Below are 7,261 nucleotides of genomic sequence, written 5' to 3'. Positions count from 1 at the left end.
TGCCTTGATACTCGATCCAATAATCGAAGGACTCAAGTTTTCAAATGTCCTTATGGACGGCAGCAGTGGACTAAACCTGATATATCAGGATACAATCCAGCACATGGGGATAAACCCAGCAAGAATCCGCCGCAGTAAAACCTCCTTTCAAGGGGTAATACCTGGTCTGGACACCCATTGTACGGGTTTTCTCCGGCTCACAGTCACATTCGGCTCGACCGATAACCTCCGCCGCAAAAAGCTGACCTTCCATATCGTCCCGTCCTCAAGTCGCTATCAAGCACTACTGGGACGCGAAGCTTTCGCTCGCTTTAACGCAATACCGCATTACGCATCTCTTACGCTCAAGATGCCCGGTCCACGAGGCATCATCTCTTTGAAGGGGAAGCACTAAAGTGCGCCTCCCCAAGCGGAGGACTGTGCGGCCGCTTTGACAGCCCCACAGCAAAATGGCCTCACTGGCCAATAAACTTCAAAATAGGTCATTCAAGACCACGAACGCGGATAGACGAGTTCGGTGCAAAATCATCATTGATGGAGGCCTAGAAGCCATATACCCCCGCACTAGGGGCTCCACGCATATATAATAAGAGACAATAAAGCTCAATCTCGTATATCTTACTTTATACTTTGTTTATTTTAAACTTTTTCGGCGCGACTCGTTTTGAACTCAGTTCCTCTCTTTTACAGATGAACGTCGTGCAGCACCCGTCGAGGATACGGCACAACGGAGACACAGGCGCAGACGTGCAGTAGGGACCCGTCCTAAAGGATTCTTTTTAGATTAAGACCCTGCGTAAACCTTTTTTTACTGTCTCTTGTTGCTACACATCCCCTGGTTTTTTCTTTCCAGTATAACCAAGGAGGAGGCTGGCGTCTTGGCATGTGGCCATGTCAGAATTTTTGCATGTACCTAGACACTAGGGGCTTTTTTAATAAAGAGTGTTGTTTCGCCCGCACTCATAAAGACCGAACACCTTAGGGAGTGTTCGGCGTCGCGAGTTTTGGCATTATATGCATCAACTCCGAATCATGTCTTTGGTCAAATGTTGGGTTGCCCGGCTCCTGAGTTCGGCTACCTTACGTTCCGCTCTATCGGCTAAGGTAGCACCAGGAGAACTACTGCGATTGTGCCCCCGGTTCGGCCAGGGCGAGCACCTCAGTAGAGAAAGCCGAAAACTGACTGTCATGATGTAGCGTGAGACTGGTCAGCCACTCGATGACCTATCGGAATCAATCGAATTCCTCCGCTTTAACGAAGGGCCGCTTCCCGGTCAGGCACATACGCGCCCCGAATTCGGACGAGCGCAGTTGCCACCAAGGAGCTACCTAAAGAGTCTCATTGTCAAACACCTATGGCTAAGTGAAAGTGTTAAAGCATTATAGTCCGGTTGCCTGGCCCGCTGCGCTATCACCTCCTTTGTAGGACCAAGACGTTGGGTTAAGTGTGAAAATGCGTCTTCTGCGAGCACCCCTGCACTATGTGCGTGGGGGCTGAAGCCAACGACTGCCATCTTTCAGATTCTATATATATATATCTTAAAACGGCCGCATAGAAGGTGTTCCCAATACTTGGAGGCACAAGTATAAAAAAGGCCACTACAGGTAATCAAAATATTACTTTATAATTACATATGCTATCATAACATAGCATCTTTTGAGCACTGCGTCTCTATTACACGAGCGCCTTCAAGAACTTCTTGAAAATAGTGCTCGGAAGATACTCGGCTTTTGTCCGAATCTCGGGATGCAACAACGGTGGTCTCCATCTCTGCCCAGTATGTCTTGACACGGGCAAGAGCCATCCTTGCGCCCTCTATACATGCTGACCTCTTCATTGCATTAATACGCGGCACCGCGTCAAGGAATTGCTGCACCAAGCTGAAATAACTCTTCGGCTCCGATCTCCCAGGCCATAGATGACCCATGACGTACTTCATGGCGAGTCCGGACAGTCTATTCAGCTCGGCCCATTGAGCCAGGCGATCGTCCACTACCAGTGGACGCTCTGGATTGTGGAACTGTGACCAGAAAAGCTTTTCCACTTCGTGATCTTCCAGATCTCGAAAGTGTTCGGTCGCATCAGCAGCACTTGCTGCCAAATCCAGATAGGTGTCCTCCACACTCCACATCCGGTCCAACGGAGCAAACTTCGGATCACAAACCTTCCTCCGCAGCATAAAGGGCTTTCCAGCCGCAATCTGTTCGGCCTGACGCAGCTCCTCTTTCGCAGCTCTCATCACGGAGCGAGCATCCTTGGCATCGGCAACGGCCTTCTCTAAGTCCGTCTGTCTCGCCCGGTCTTCTTTCTCAAGAAGTTTGCAACGGTCTGCAGCGCTCTTTAACTTCTCGGCCATCTCGGCCATCTCTTCTTTGCTTCGGCAGTGAGCAGCTTGTTCGGCTCTCAGCTCTTCAAGGGCCTTCTTGGCAGCCGCATCGCTTCTTCTGGCCTGCTCCTTAGCTTGGGCAAGTTCTGCCCTAAGATTCTCCACGGCGGCCGTACCATCTGCGTCAAGCACACACATTGTAAGACACTGTCATGAAGCTCCTCTTACCTGATGCCGCCCGAAGAATTACATACCTTGAGCCTCATCAAGCCGCTTGTTGACAAGCGCGATGTCGGCATCTGCCACGTCCAGTTGCCGCTTTAGTTCGGCAACATCATCAGTTCGGCTTGATTCCGGACACCTCGCCACCTATATTCAAAGGCGACATCTTAGACCTGAGATTATGATCCTCTGCGTGCCGTCATTTCTTGACAACGTGCAGAGTCTCAGGGGCTACTATCTACACAGGGCGCATCTTACTTATGCGCAACTGACAAAAGTGTACATTATCTAACGTACCTCAAAACCCGTTAGTAAACTTCTGACGGCCTCATGCAATCCGCTTTCTGCGGAGGAAATCCTTTCAATCACCGTGCCCATCAATGCACGGTGCTCTTCTGAGATAGAAGCTCGCCCCAGCAAAATCTTTAGCTCCTCCGGCCGAGCACCAGATAGTGTCAGACTCGTCCTATGGCCTTTTTCGAAGGCCGGACGCGGAGAGCCTTGGGGGGCCACATAGCTATCTTCCGCCCCTGCCGGATTCGGAGAAACCCTCCGCGACGACACCTCAGGGTCGCCCGCTTCGCTAGGCGGTACGGCAGGGGGAGGCGTCCCACTCTCCATCATCTCCGGAAGAAGATCCCCCGAAGACGAGCTCTGCTGAGAAGGGCTGAGGTCCGAGCTACAAGGTAAAAATTTCGTTTAATCTTCTCAGATGTAAAATCAAGGATTTCTCTCATCCCTCAAGAGGAAAATCTTTTCTCCACTTACGGCTCGCTGGAGGGCTGATCCCCTTGAGGGTGTAGTCCGGCCGAGGAACTCCCCGGCGTCGGACCCTCTGACAAGGATTTTCTCCCCGTTTTGAGGCCATGGTTTCCGGATCGTCAGAGGCGGCTCTCTTCTTCCCCTTAGGAGAGGAATTGTCGGTTCCTTCCTTCGGAGCAGCCTCCTTCAAGGAGGCCGTAGCTTCCTTGTCCTCCCCCTCCAAAGGCATTATCTCCAGCATCCTGACTAGCACAGGATCCGGCCTGGTTTCAGGAAGGGGAGCCGGACACCTGATCAGCTTCGCCTTCGCTATCCACTCCTGTTTAAAAGGACGGCTCTTTTAGGGGCAAGTTTATGACAATTACATGGATAGAAGGTCCGGGCACAAGGTGGCTTACTTGAGTATCCGGGCGATTGCAGCTTAGGCCTGCGTCCTCGGTTAAATCCGGACACATTTCTTGTGATCCGAAGAACATTCTATACATCTCCGCGGGCGTTGCGCCCATAAAATGCTGGAGAGCTCGTGGTCCCTCCGGATTAAACTCCCACAGACGAAGGGAGCGACGTTTGCCGGGCAATGTTCGGCGAATCAGCATGACCTGCGTCACCCTGACCAGGTTGAGATCTCCTTTTAAGAGATCCCTAATGCGGCCCTGCAACAGGGGCACGTCTTTGGATAACCCCCAATTTAATCCTTTGTTGACCCATGACGCTAGCCATGGTGGGGGACCCGAGCGAAAGGCAGGAGGCGCCACCCACTTGGCGCTCCTGGGAGCAGTGATATAGAACCACTCTCGTTGCCACAAGCCGAGCTCCTCTTGAAAAGAGCCCTCGAGCCATGGAGCATTGGCATTCTTACTGATGACGGCACCTCCGCACTCTGCGTGCCGTCCCTCGATCATCTTCGGCTCCACTCCAAAAGTCTTGAGCCATAAACCGAAGTGAGGAGTAACGCGGAGGAACGCTTCGCACACAACAATGAATGAGGAAATGTGGAGGATGGACTCCGGAGCTAAGTCATGAAATTCCAGCCCGTAATAGAACAGCAGCCCCCTCACGAAGGGATCCATCAGGAAGCCTAACCCCCGAAGGAAGTGAGACATGAACACTACGCTCTCACCGGGCCTAGGATTGGGAATAGCCTGCCCTTGAGCAGGCAACCTATGCGGAATTTCGGCGGTCAAGAACTTAGCCTCTCTCAACTTTAGCACGTCCTCCTCCGTGACGGAGGAGGGCATCCATCGGCCTTGAAGGTCGGAACCGGACATTGTCGAAGGTCCGAAGCGCCTGGAATCTGAAGCCTAGGGTGTTGGAACTCGAGGCGACGGGCGAACTCGTTTGAGATTGGAAAAGGGAGTAAGGCCTTAGTCTCTTTATAAGAGATTGAATACCAGGAGCCCTCCCCGTAACCGTTTGGGACTCGCCTTTAATCGAGAAAACATGCTAACGGGCACGATTGGGTTACCCACGTCCGTATTGATGAGAATCCCGTAAAAGGGGGGCACACGATCTCTGCTTTGACAAGACGTGCCAAGGAAACCGCCTCGCAAAACATGCTGAGGTGGAAAAGTAAAAACGATTCGAGTAAAGGACTTGGCCGTAGTGTGATAGTGCACTGTGGAATACGTCAGCAGATTTGATTTGTGTTAATATTATTATTCTATCTATGGCAATATGTGGAAACTTATTTTACAGAGCCAGACACTACTCTTGGTGTTTACAAATCTTCTACGAAGGACTTGGAGGAGGAACCCGCCTTGCAATGCCGAAGACAATTTGCGCGCCGGCCTCGTCGACATTGAAGCCTGGTTCAGGGGCTACTGAGGGAGTCCTGGATTAGGAGGTGTTCGGGTAGCCGGACTATACCTTCAGCCGGACTCCTGGACTATGAAGATACAAGATTGAAGACTTCGTCCCGTGTCCGGATGGGACTTTCCTTGGCGTGGAAGGTAAGCTTGGCGATGCGGATATTCAAGATCTCCTACCATTGTAACCGACTCTGTGTAACCCTAACCCTATCCGGTGTCTATATAAACTGGAGGGTTGTAGTCCGTAGGCAATCAACTCCATACACAACAATCATACCATAGGCTAGCTTCTAGGGTTTAGCCTCCTTGATCTCGTGGTAGATCTACTCTTGTACTACCCATATCATCAATATTAATCAAGCAGGAGTAGGGTTTTACCTCCATCGAGAGGGCCCGAACCTGGGTAAAACAAAGTGTCCCCTGTTTCCTGTTACCATCCGGCCTAGACGCACAGTTTGGGACCCCCTACCCGAGATCCGCCGGTTTTGACACCGACAGCCGGCCCTCTACTATGGCGCGCCCTAGGGAGTCCTACTCCCATCGGGAGTAGGATTCCCCCCCTTTCCAAGTAGGAGTAGGAGAGAAGGAAGGGAAAGAGAGAAGAGAAGGAAGGAGGGGGCGCCGCCCCTCCCCCTAGTCCAATTCGAACTAGGCCTTGGGGGGCGTTTGGCCTGCCCTAGGCAGCCCCTCTCTCTTTTCCCTAAAGCCCAATAAGGCCCATATACTCCCCGGGGGGTTCCGATAACCTCCCGGTACTTCGGAAAATGCCCGAGCTCATCCGGAAAATGTGGAGCTGTAGCAAGCGACTAGCATATATGGTGGCTAACTTATTCGCAAAAGAGAGCGAGAAGAGGAGGCAAAGCGCGAGCGAGAAACTAGAGAACAACCTGCGCAAACATTACTCCAACACCGTGTCCACTTCCCGGACTCCGCCGAGAAGAGGCCATCACGGTAACACACTCAGTTGATTAATTTTAATTAAGTTAAGGTTCAAGTTATCTACAACCGGACATTAACAAATTCCCATCTGCCCATAACCGCGGGCACGGCTTTCGAAAGTTCAAATCCCTGCAGGGGAGTCCCAATTTAGCCCATGACAAGCTCTCACGGTCAACGAAGGAATAGACCTCCTCCCAAGACGTTCCGATCAGACTCGGTATCTCGGTTCTTCAAGACACTTCGACAGGTTAAAACAAATCCAGCAACACCGCCCGAATGTGCCGACAAATCCCGATAGGAGCTGCACATATCTCTTTCTGAGGGCACACTCAGATGAACACTATGTACAACTAAAACCATCCCTCAAGTTGCCCCGAGGTGGCGCTGCAAGTGGCTCTATTTGTACCAACACTCAGAGGAGCACTAGCCCGGGGGGGTTTAAGTAAGATGACCCTTGAGTCTGCAGAACCCAAGGGAGAGAAAAGGCTAGGTGGCAAATGGTAAAACCAAGGTTGGGCATTGCTGGAAAAGCTTTAATCAAGGCGAACTATCAAGGGGTTCCCATTATAACCCAACCGCGTAAGGAACGCAAAATCCGGGAACATAACACCGATATGACAGAAACTAGGGCGGCAAGAGTGGAACAAAACACTAGTGGGAGGCCGAGCCTTCCACCCTTTACAAGTATATAGATGCATTAAGATAACATAGCAATATAATGATATCCCAACAAGTAAATAAATGTTCCAACAAGGAACAGCCTCCAATCTTCACCTGCAACTAGCAACGCTATAAGAGGGGCTGAGCAAAGCGGTAACATAGCCAATCAACGGTTTGCTAGGACATGGTGGGTTAGAGGTTTGACATGGCAATTTGGGAGGCTTTAAAGCAAGTGGTAGGCATCGTAGCATTGGCATAGCAAAAGAGCGAGCAAACTAGCATAGCAAAGATAGTAGTGATTTCGAGGGTATGATCATCTTGCCTGCACAGTTGTCAGAGTTGACTGGATCCCCGAAAGCAAACTCAACGGGCTCCTCGTTAGCGAACTCGTCTCCCGTCTCTACCCAAACAAGACAAACAAGCAACAAGGATACAATCAACCACGTGCAAGGATCAAGCAATATGATGCAATGATGATATGCTATGCGGGATGCGATGTGGGATGCATATGCAAGATATGACAGGAAAAGCATGAACCTGTCC

The sequence above is a fragment of the Triticum urartu genome, chromosome 3, assembly GCF_003073215.2.
Source record: "Triticum urartu cultivar G1812 chromosome 3, Tu2.1, whole genome shotgun sequence".
In the NCBI taxonomy this organism is placed as follows: domain Eukaryota; kingdom Viridiplantae; phylum Streptophyta; class Magnoliopsida; order Poales; family Poaceae; genus Triticum; species Triticum urartu.
Note: the sequence above shows the minus strand (reverse complement) of the source record.